Here is an 11,755-nt window from a genome sequence, read left to right on the forward strand (position 1 = left end):
CCTGGGTGGCTCAGTTGGTTAAGCGACTGCCTTCGGCTCAGGTCATGATCCTGGAGTCCCGGGATCGAGTCCCGCATCGGGCTCCCTGCTCGGCGAGGAGCCTGCTTCTCTCTCTGACCCTCCCCCCTCTCATGTACTCTCTCTCATTCTCGCTCTCTCAAATAAATAAATAAAATCTTTAAAAAAAATAAAATAAAATAAATAAATGCTCAAATTTGCCATTGCCTTCATTACCATTTTCATATGATTTGAAAAATAATAAGCATGAGATTTTCATAATTATAAAGGTAGTATGTATATATTGTATAGAATTCTGAAAGTATAAAACTCCCTCTCTTTTAAAATCTCCCAATAAACAATAACCAGACTCACTGTTTTAGGTTCCTACTGCTGCTATAACAAATTCCTATAGGTTTAGCGCCTTAAAACAACTCAAGTTTGTTATTGCATAGTTCTGGAGGTCAGAAATCTGACCCAAGTCTCAACAGGCTAAAGTTAAGGTGTCAGCAGGGCTGTGTTCATTCTGGAGGTTTTAGGGGAAAATCTACTGCCTTGCCTTGTCCAGCTCATCAAAGTAGCCCCATTCTTTGGCTTGTGGCCCCCTTCCTCCATCTTGAAAGCCAGAAAATTTGCATTTCTCCTATCATTCATCCATACGCACAGCTCTCTCTGACTCTCTTCTGCCTCCCTCTTCCACTTTTAAGGACCCTGGTGATTACACGGGCCTACCTGAATAACCCGGGATAATCAAGGATTTACTGATTAGCATTGCAACCTTAATTCCTCTTGCCATGTTAAGCAACATTCACAGTTCTAAGGATTCGGACATGGATATCTTTGGGGGTGAGGGAGTGTCATTATCCTATCATACTCATAATCTCTATTGAGTATCAGTAATCATAAACACTTCTGAAAAAGATTTGAGAAACAGAGAGAGAGAAAGAGCGTGAGTGAGTTGGGGGGGAGGGGCAGAGGGAGAGAATCTTCAAGCAAACTCCCCACTGAGCGCGGAGCCCAGTGTGGGGCTCCATCTCACCATCCGTGAGATCATGACCTGAGCCAAAACCAAGAGTTGGCTGCCTAACTGACTGAGCGACCCAGGTGCCCCAGTAATTGTATACATTATAATTTCCTAATCTTTGTCAGGTTCACATATATGCAAATATGTACTACATGTAATAGACTGTTCCCCACTTTAAAGTGGAATAATGTCTCTGCTGGGAATGGAGTTTTCTGAATAACTGTAGACCATGGTTTCAGTTTTCTGAATAACATGTAGGTCATTCTCTACTGGTTTATAATCAGTAAAGCTACTTTGAATATAATAAGTGGATACTGAAGAGTCAGTATCCCGTTCCCTTTTCTCCATTCAGAAAGAGTAGAAGTGGAGTGAATGCATTGAATGCATTTGTGTATGTTGACTTAGGAGTTGGTCGAATTTGGCAAGGAAGTTTTAAAACTTTTTCCTGGGAGGAACCAGAGTTGTTCCAACGAAAACCGCATCAATTGGCAGTAGTGAAACCTGGATGTGTTCACACTTGTAACACAACCTTGTATTAATCATACTCAGCCTACTGAGTTCTGAGAAAAAGAAATTATTTATACATTCTAATAATTTGTGTCTAAATGGGCAACTATTTCCTTTCTCCTGCAGTGTTCTAAGATTACACAAATGTAAAGAACAGTACTCTTGATATCAGATATTTTTCTGCTGACCGGCTACTCATGAGTCATCATCAAAGATTTCTATAGGATTGTCCTCACACACTATTCTCTAAGTAGGGAGCTGAAAGCAGTATAGCAATTCATCCTTGAAAAATTTCAAAATAACAATATCTGTTTGAGTAATCAAGTAAAATCAAAACCATTGGGACTTTACTTTGAGTAACTTAATTATAACTACAAAGGATAAGCTGTTTATTTATAGACCACCTTTTGCCCGAAGATTATAAATCACTAAATTATTATGTTATCCCTTGAAAGACAGGAAGAGACATTATGGTAAAGTTTATCTTATCTGGTGATAAGGGAGAGGGTCTCTCATTCCAACTTTCCCCCCTTTTCTCATCCCCCAAATTTCAAACTGGTGTAAGGATGAGCGGCAACTGAGGCCAGATATGGGGGACAAATAATAAGAGTCCCTTGCTGTGTTTTTTTTTTTCCCTTAAGATTTATTCGTTTGAGAGGGAGAAAGAGAGAGAGAGAGAGAATTTGCACAGGAGCGCAAGCTGGGGGAAGGGGCAGAGGAAGAGGGAGGGGAGGAGGGAGAATAGAAATCTCCAGCAGACTCCTCGCTGAGCAGGGAGTCAGCACCTGCGTCAAGGCTCTATCTCAGGACCCCGAGATGATGACCTGAACCCAAATCAAGAGTCAGATGCTTAACCAACCGAACCACCCAGGCACCTCAGGAGTCCCTTGCTGTTTCAATCCAGGTGTGACCTGGGGTCTCCCTGACCCCTGCTGTCTAGATAAAATGAAATCAGTCCCCCAATTTCAAGGCTTTTGGTCGACTTCTCTAAATTCCTGGGCAGTTTACAGCCTCAAAGCCGCCTCTGGCTCCCCACGTTTGCTTTCTTAGTTTATGGATTATTTCAGGGTCACGCGTTTTGCTTCTGCTCCTGAGCACATTGACTCATATGTCACATTCAGGCTCCTTCCCAGTTTTCACCCCCCCCCCCGCTCCCCCGCCCCCCCATCCCTCAGCCCACTCGCACAAGGTGGTCCGCAGGACCGGTTGCTTGACTGAGACGTGGGGAGAGATGGAAGTAGAGACCTTGCCAAGGGAATTTCCACTCCGCCACCCTTCCTCCTTCACCTGGTGCCCCAGTTTTCTGTCAGCATCGACTGGGCTCCTCCTCCCTCTTAGAGGCAAAACAAATTCCTCTCGTTTTATCATGCAGAACCGGTCAGTCATTTCTTTTGTTTCCTCAAGCACCTTCCCGACCCTGGGTGCTCACCTACTCCAAACAGACTCTCAGGTATTTCCTAAGAATTCTACCGCCAGCTCTTAAGATAAAATATAGAGGGCTGAAATTTTTATCATTTTAAAACTCCAGTGTTTTCAGCCCAGAGAAGACTAATGTTTCTTTTATTCAACAAATACTTTTTTTTTGTAGCTTATTTTGTGCCAGACATTATTACCAGAGCTGGGAACCCAGCCAGGAATTAGACACAGTCCCGGCCCTCATGGAGTTGGTTTAAAACCTTTCTCCTCCATAAGACAAGCAATGATGTGAATAATTAACAACTGTGGTAAATACCACAAAGGAAAATTGCTGGAGTATTATCTGGAAGGGCGTGGTTGTGGCAGAAAGGGGTGAGAGTTAAGGGAAGTTTTCCCCTCATGACTTTTAGTTTGCCCAGGATTAGAAAAGGTTGGTTTACTCCTTGGCCACTGTTCTTCTCTCGGCCAATGCTGCCTTTGAAGACACCACTAAGATAGGAAGGACAGCATTTGTTAAGTTTCTGTCCTAAATTAACGAATCAATTCAACAAACACTTACTGAGGGGCTGACATGTACCAGGTACTGTGCTAACAATATAAGGAACTTATCTATAGCCTAGAGGGGGTGACAGAAAATATCCAAAAAAGCAAAACAAACACAAAGAATGAAGTATGTTTTCAGAGAGTATGAAGTGCAGTAACCGAAAAACAGTGGCTAGTGTCTAGCTACAGGTGAGTTATGTTCAAAGTTCCCGAGGCAGAAAGTAACACAAGGTTGGCCTGTCTGACCAGAGAGAAAATTATGTGAGGCCAGAACAAATGAGAGAAGAGGGGTTGGAGGTTCTTGGTGTGGAGCTAGGACCCTGCTTAGGGAGGGTTTTATAGGCCATGGGAAGAGTTAAGGTCTTTTTCCCCCCAAGAGTAAAATGTAGTAAGCAGTAGGGGAGTGACTTACCTGATTTGTATTGTAAGAGATCATTTCAGGTACAGGATAGAGAATAGATTGTTTATCATCCTTTTACAATAAAAAACCCCAAACATCTATTTGAGACAGGGAAGCTGAAAGGACCCTATGAAAGACTGCTTTTTTGCTGCCTCTATTCTTGCTAGGACCTACATCCCCACCTTACATGTGCCTTATAGAATAGTGTATGTCCTCCTTGTAAAGGTCAAGGAGTTCATGATTTCTTTGGAGTCTTCCAGCACAATAGATAACATCTAAGAAGTGACCAGGCAGGGTCCTTATGAACTGAACATTTTCCAAGACCACTGACTCACCAAGAGCCCTGGCTCCAGGGCTTACGTGACTTTGAGCGGACACCTAAACACTCATCTGTGTTCCTGGGTGCCTGAGAAAACATGTGCACTGGACCACAATCCTCAATAAAAACCCCAGACCCCACGGAAAGACGAGACTCACTCTCTGTTCCTTTTCAAGTCTCTCAGATGCTCTGTATTTCCACTCTCTCTGGGTCTTCAATAAACTCTGCTCTCACTTCCTCTTGGCTCGCATTTGATTTCTACTCTGGGTAAAGCCAAGGACCCTCTTGGTTGGTCCTGTAGGAACTCCCTCTGGGTCCTTGGACCCAGCCAGCCTGCATCATATCAATGCAGGATTGGTTAAATGATGATATATACACACAATGGAATATTATGAAGCCCTGAAAACGGTGACATGTCTATTGTTGACATGGAAAGATGTCCACATTATAGTAACTGGGGAAACAATTAGGTTACTGTACAGTGAGTATATAGAGCTTTAATAAGTCTGAAGACCAAAAATATTTATATTACTTATCCCTGGGTGGTAACAATATAGAATGTTTTCTCTTCATTTTTGCTTACCTATATTTTCTAGTTTTTCTACTGGAGTAAAAAAAAAAAAAATCAGTTCATGAGACAGAAGATTAGAATATGGCCTGTCAGAGAAAACATTTAAATACAGTAATGTGGCATTTTCATTTACCGAGAATTATATTTATAGCTGACTTTAAAACATGAAGACTGTGTAATACATTTCAAATGTTATTCCATAAAATTTATAATGAAAGACTAAAAGTGTGATCACAGATATTATTCCTTAAAATTAAAGTTCATAGTATTTCTCTTTTTCCTGCATGTGTCATTGTCTTTGATCAGACATTTTCTCAGGCCCAATGTGAAGTTTTTCCCCCCTTGAGTGCCAATTTTAGGGAGAGCTTCTGACTGTTGCCTTGCTTTATTTCTTAAATTAGGGTTAGAAAATATTTCTATCACTGTCCCACTTAAAATTTCCGATAAAAAGAATTTGAAAAATGGGTTAACTACGACTCATTGGAATATATCTGAGCTCCTGATAGCTTTTACAAGTTTTTCCTCTATTTTTGCTCTGAAAGTATTGCATAATTCTAGGCTTCTTTTTGTTCAATATTTACACAGTTGGGTGATGTTTTAAGTCCCTCAGATATTAGCTATTCAATAACAGCAGCACACCCAAGGGCCACAGGCCAGTATTTATGATTTTCTGACTGTAGCAGTGTGGGGTTAAGTTTCCTGCAATCTTGGTCTTTCTGAACTGCCTTTGTTAATTTCAAAGGAATCCTCTGAATTTTAAATTTCAAATCATGTTTTACAGTAGTAGATTGTTGTGAATGTAATCAGGTTTTTTTTTTGTTTTTGTTTGTTTTTTTTTTGACAGAGAGAGACACAGCAGGAGAGGGGACACAAGCAGGGGGAGCGAGAGAGGGAGAAGCAGACTTCCCGCGGAGCAGGGAGCCCTATGCGGGTCTCGATCCCAGGACCCTGGGATCATGACCTGAGCCGAAGGCAGACGCCCAACGACTGAGCCACCCAGGCGCCCCTTAAAAAACCTCTTTTAACAAAAACTACATTACTAGGTTACCTGGCTACAGAAACGCTATACCCTTGTTTTATCTCAGAATCTAACAGAAACCATTAGCATTTTTATAAAGTTTTATGGTTTTCAAAGTCATTTCACATATATCATGGATACAGTATTTCCAAAGATGTCCTTAAACTTTAGGTGGTAAAATAATAATACACAGCATTTATTATCTCGTGAAGCCTAACTCCTCAGCAGTCAGAGCTAGTTTTAAAGACCAGGTGACAGACTTGCTAACCTCGTTTTTTTTTTGCAATAAGTCTCTAAATATTTTATTTTTTTATTTTTTTATTTTATTATGTTATGTTAATCACCATACATTACATCATTAGTTTTTGATGTAGTGTTCCATGATTCGTTGTTTGCCACCCAGTGGTCCATTCAATACGTGCCCTCTTTAATACCCATCACCAGGCTAACCCATCCCCCCACCCCCCAGACTTGCTAATCTTGTAATTGTTTATGACCAGAGCAACAACTTAACAAGTTTTTAGTCCAGTCAGCATCAAATACCTTCTTGTAGGCACCAGCACAGAACTTGAGGAATATGATTAAAGTTAACTGCTGCTTTTAAGAGGCTCGCAATAAAATAATTTTAATCAACTAATCACAATATGAATTAGAATGACAAATATTCAATAGAGGTACATTTATGGAAATAAAAAGAAAATGAATTTTGACAAGAAAGATCAAAGGAACCTTTTCGAAGTGGTGGTATTTCATCCAAGTCTTATCAACACACAAAGACACACACCACACACACACACACACACACACACACACACACACACACACACACACACACACACACACACACACACACACACACACCCCTACCAGAATCATCATTCAAAGAAATCTGCTGCTTAGGAAGTTTTTCATTTCCAATGAAATGGTTGGTAATCAAAATATTTTAGGAATCGCCTCTAGATACCCTGAGTCATAGGACAATCAACTCCTTTTCATTATAGTCACACTTAGTTTTAGTATGCTGCCCACTGGTCAGTTCAAGCAGATAAACATTTATTCCTCTGAAGGGAGAAATGTTATCTGGAGCCCAGAATACCTTGGCCTCTCCCATTTCTTTGTGGTTTGTAGAGAAAGGAAGGCTGTTTCTGGGAATTTACAGACCTTTCTCTGAGAGAGCTTTGTTTTGTCTGCTGTTGAGCCTAAATGACCTGTGGAAGTTCAGAAAGAGTTGCTGGCATTAAAGAGGCAAGCTTATCTTAAGTGGAAATATTTAGTCTTCAACAAGATACGGATGTTCAGTAACATGTAAATGGAGATTTCAGTCATTTCCTCTAAACTTTGCTGCATGTACAAGACAGAAGAAAGAGTATCTGTTCTTATTTTGTGTATAATTAAAACAAGCTAGTCTTCTCAGAGAAGCATTTGTTGAAATTGGGAAGCTGAGGACAGAGCATAAATCACCTAATATTCATGTCAGAGCTGTGCATCTCACCATGCCACCAGGGATGGAAAAACTTTTTTCCCTGTTTGTGGCTACCAATCCTTATAAAACCAGAGGTAAAGGGAACATCTGAAGTAATTTGGAAGTAAAATGCAATATTGTATAATGTCCAAAAATAGGATAGGAAAGGTGGAAGAGAGTAGATTAACAAGTGGGTAAATAAAGAAGGAAGGATGAGTTAGGAAGTGGAGGAAAAGAGGGGAGAGAGGAAAACTATAGTTAATGGAAGAAATAGGCTCATATTGAGGATGCTGACATTTATCACTGCTTTTGAACATGCTAACTTAGAACCTTTGAGGTCCCTTGTACTATTGTGAATGGGATTCAAACAAACTCACAAGGGGGGAAATTTCTTGGGATAGCATTTGTTAAATTGGGTTTTGAACCCTATATTCTTAAGGAAGGTGGGTCCTTGGATCAAATTTGATGGTTTCTATTTGATGATAATCTTCTAAAATTTTTACATAAGTGTATTATGAATCACTACATGACTATAACAGAATATTGTCTAATAATTTCATGGCAATATTTACTGTTGGGTAGGTGTAAAATAACATTGAGTTACTCTAATTATCATGGGCTAATTAATGAGAGTAGTGATTAAATTAATAAATAACATATTTGTGCCAAGTAAAGGCCAAATGAGTCATTCTGAGCTTGTAAGGAGAATAATGTCTGGCCAGAGAAACGTAGTGGGAAACACATCTGAGGGAAGACACATTTAGATGGTAGGGGCACAGGAAACCAAAAGAGCCCATCTTAGATGTGGGAACCACCATCTCATTGCAAATGGCAATTTGGTTTCAGCAAAAGGGATAATTAATCATGTTAATTTGAGTTTTATTCATTTTTCTGGTTTTATTTTAATTTGTAAGTTTATTTTGGATTTAACATTATATGAAGGCCAAAAAAATTATATGAGGCCCGTAAGTATAAGATATTTGTAATTTGTTTTAAGTTTATACATATTTAAATAATAGCATAGTAAACACAAATTAAGGCAAGTTTGAGTCTGAAGGAGTCTTATTTTAATTTTTAAATTCATTATATTTATTTTTTAAAGTTTTAATTTTAATTCCAGTTAGTTAATATGCAGTGTTATATTAGTTTCAGGTGTACAATATAGTGATTTAACAATTTTATACGTGTAAGGAGTCTTATTTTTAAAAGAGGTCTGTTCATTACTCAAGTTTGAGAAACACAGTTATAAACTGTAGTAGAAGAACAATATTACCCATGACTAAATAATATCAAACTATGGACCAATAATACTAAACTAGAAAGTTCTGTGAAAATTGAATTATGTTTGACTATTGGCTTATTACTCTTCATTCATCGGTGCTGCATATGCATCTCCAATTACTGCTTTCAGAGCAATGGATCTTAGTATCTTAGTATCTTTCATTTTTGTCTTCTCCTAGTAGATCTGAAAACAATTTGTTAGTGATAAAAAGCATTGGCCATTTAATATATGGAATTGTTGAATCGCTATATTGTACACCTGAAACTAATATAACACTGTATGTTAACTACACTGGAATTAAAATAAGAAAAGCATCCACCATTTAAAATGTTTATTCGTAAGAAGACACAGTTTAAAGGGCAACTCTACTATAAGTGAACTAATTCTATAGCATCTACCAAATGGTTGGAGGTGCTGATAAGTGCCATTGTGTATGCTCCCCCCCCACCTTGACAGCACAGACAGGAGCAAGATCTGGGTGCTCTAGCCAGCCTGCTGCCTCAGGGAGTCTTGGGCCCCTAGCCCACAACAGCCCCAGCTGTCCCCCAAAATGGCCACCTACCCATGACCACTGGAACTCCAGTCATCTGACCAAGGTGGTCCCAGCAAGACACACAATAGGTATCCCCCAGAATGAACTCACTACAGCTCCAGCCATCCCACCAAGACAGCCCAAGTACAAAGTGTTCCAGAACCCACAACTTAAACCCACTACAGCTCCAGTAAGCTAGTCAAAGCTGCCAAGCACGTCTGGTCTACACAGGGGATATTCCTAGACAAGGTTATTCCTTCAAGACTGGGAGAGGTAGCTGTTTCACTTAATTCATAGAAACAAACACAGAATGTCACAACAGTGAGGAGCTAGAGGAATATGTGCCAATGGAAGAAAAAGACAAAACTTTAGAAAAAGAACTAAACAAAATGGAATTAAGTAATCTGTATAAGTTAAACATAATGGCCATATAAAGATGCTCACCAGACTTGAGAGAAGAGTAGATGAATGCAGTGAGAACTTTAAGAGATATAAAATATTAACAATATTTATATTATATAAACAAACCAATCAGAGTTGAAAAATAACTGAAACAAAAAACGTACTAGAGGGAATCAGCAGCATGTTAGAGGATTTTGAAGACTAGATCAAAGACAGGGTAATGGAAAGCACCCAAGCTGAACAGCAAAAAGAAAAAAAAATTAAAAAGAAAATAAAAGAGGATAGGTTAAAGGGACTTCTGAGACAACATCAAGCATACTAACATTTGCATTAAAGGGGCCCCAGAAGGAGAAGAGAAAAAGGGGCAGAAAACTTACTTGAATAATAGCTGAAAACTTCCCTAACCTGGGGAAGAAAGCAGACATCCAAATCCAGGAATCATAGAGACCCCAAACAAGATGAACACAAGGACACCCAAACAAAGACATGTAATAGTTAAAATGCCAAAGTTTAAAGAAAAAGAGAATCTCAAGAGCAGTAAGAGAAAAGCAACTAGTTCTGTACAAGGGGAAAAACAACAACAACAAAAACCCCATAAGATGATCAGTTGATTTTTTAGCAGATACTGTACAGTTAAGAAAGAAGTAGAATGATATATTCAAAGTACGGAAAGTGAAAAAAATCTATACCCCGGGATGCTCTACACATGGCCAAGTTTTATCATTTATAATTAAAAGGAGAGATAAAGAGTTTCCCAGACAAACAAAAGTTAAAGTTCATTACCACTAAACAGGCCCTACAAGAAATGTTAAAAGAACTTGAAGAGGAAAAGAAAAGGCCATAACAAGAAGAAAATTATGAAAAGAAAAAACTTTACTGGTAAAAGCAAATATATAGAAAATTAGTTGATCAATAACTTAGAAAGCTAGTACGGAGGTTCAAAGATAAAGTGGTAAGATCAAATATATCTAAAAAATGAGTTAAGAGACGCACAAAATAAGCAATGTAAGATAAGATATCATATACATAAAATGTGTGTATGGGAGGAGTAAAAAATGTAGTGCTTTAGAATGTTTGTGAACTTAGTGACCATCAACTTCATATAGACTGCATTGTACTTAGGATGTTATATATGATCCTCATGGTGAGCACAAACCAAAAATCTATAATAGATATACAAAAAATAAAGAGAAAGGAATCCAGATGTTAAAGACCTCAATCACAAGGGAGAAAAGAAGGAACATATAAGAGTTACATATACAACCAGAAACTGAGCAACAAAATGGCAATAAATACATGTCTATCCATAATTATTTTATTTTATTATTATTATTTTTTTTTTTTGGAGAGAGAGAGAGAGAGAAATTGAGAGAGCATGCAAGTGAGGGAGGGGCAAAGAGACAGGGAGAGAGAGATTCTTAAGCAGGCTCCACACTCAGCATGGAGGCCGAGGTGGGGCTCAGTCTCACGACCCTGATATCATGATCTGAGCCAAAATCAGGAGTAAGACACTTAACTGACTGAGCCACCCAGGTGTGCCATCCATAATTATTAGAAATGTAAGTGATCTGGGGCACCTGGGTGGCTCAGTCGTTAAGCATCTGCCTTTGGCTCAGGTCATGATCCCAGGGTCCTGGGATCGAGCCCCATTTTGGGCTCCCTGCTCTGCAGGGAGCCTACTTCTCCCTCTCCCACTCTCCCTGCTTGTGCTCCCTCTCTTGCTGTCTCTCTCTGTCAAATAAATAAATAAAATATTAAAAAAAAAAAGTAAGTGATCTAAATACTTCAGTCAAAAGACATGGGTTGGGTGGGTGGCTCAGTTGGTTAAACGTCTGCCTTTGGCTCAGGTCATGATCTCAGGGTCCTGGGATCAAGCCCTGCATCAGGCTCTCTGCTCAGCAATGAGTCTGCTTCTCCTTCTTCTTCTCCATCTGTGATCTCTCACTCTCACTCTCTCTCAAATAAATAAATAAAATCTTAAAAAAGAAAAAAAAAACCCAAAGAAAAGACATAGGGTGAATGACTGGATTAAAAAAGCAAGACGTATCTATTTGCTGCCTACAAGAGACTCATTTTAGACCTAAAGACACATACAGATTGAAAGTGAAGGAATGGAAAAAGTTATTGCATGCAAATGGAAAAGAAAAAAAAAAGTCTGGCATAGACAAAATAGACTTTAAAACAAAGACTCTAACAAGAGACAGAGAAGAGCATTATATAATGATAAAGGATCACTCTAACAAGAGGAGATAACAATTGTAAATATTTATGCACCTAACATA

This window comes from Neomonachus schauinslandi, chromosome 4 (genome assembly GCF_002201575.2).
Source record: "Neomonachus schauinslandi chromosome 4, ASM220157v2, whole genome shotgun sequence".
NCBI lineage: Eukaryota > Metazoa > Chordata > Mammalia > Carnivora > Phocidae > Neomonachus > Neomonachus schauinslandi.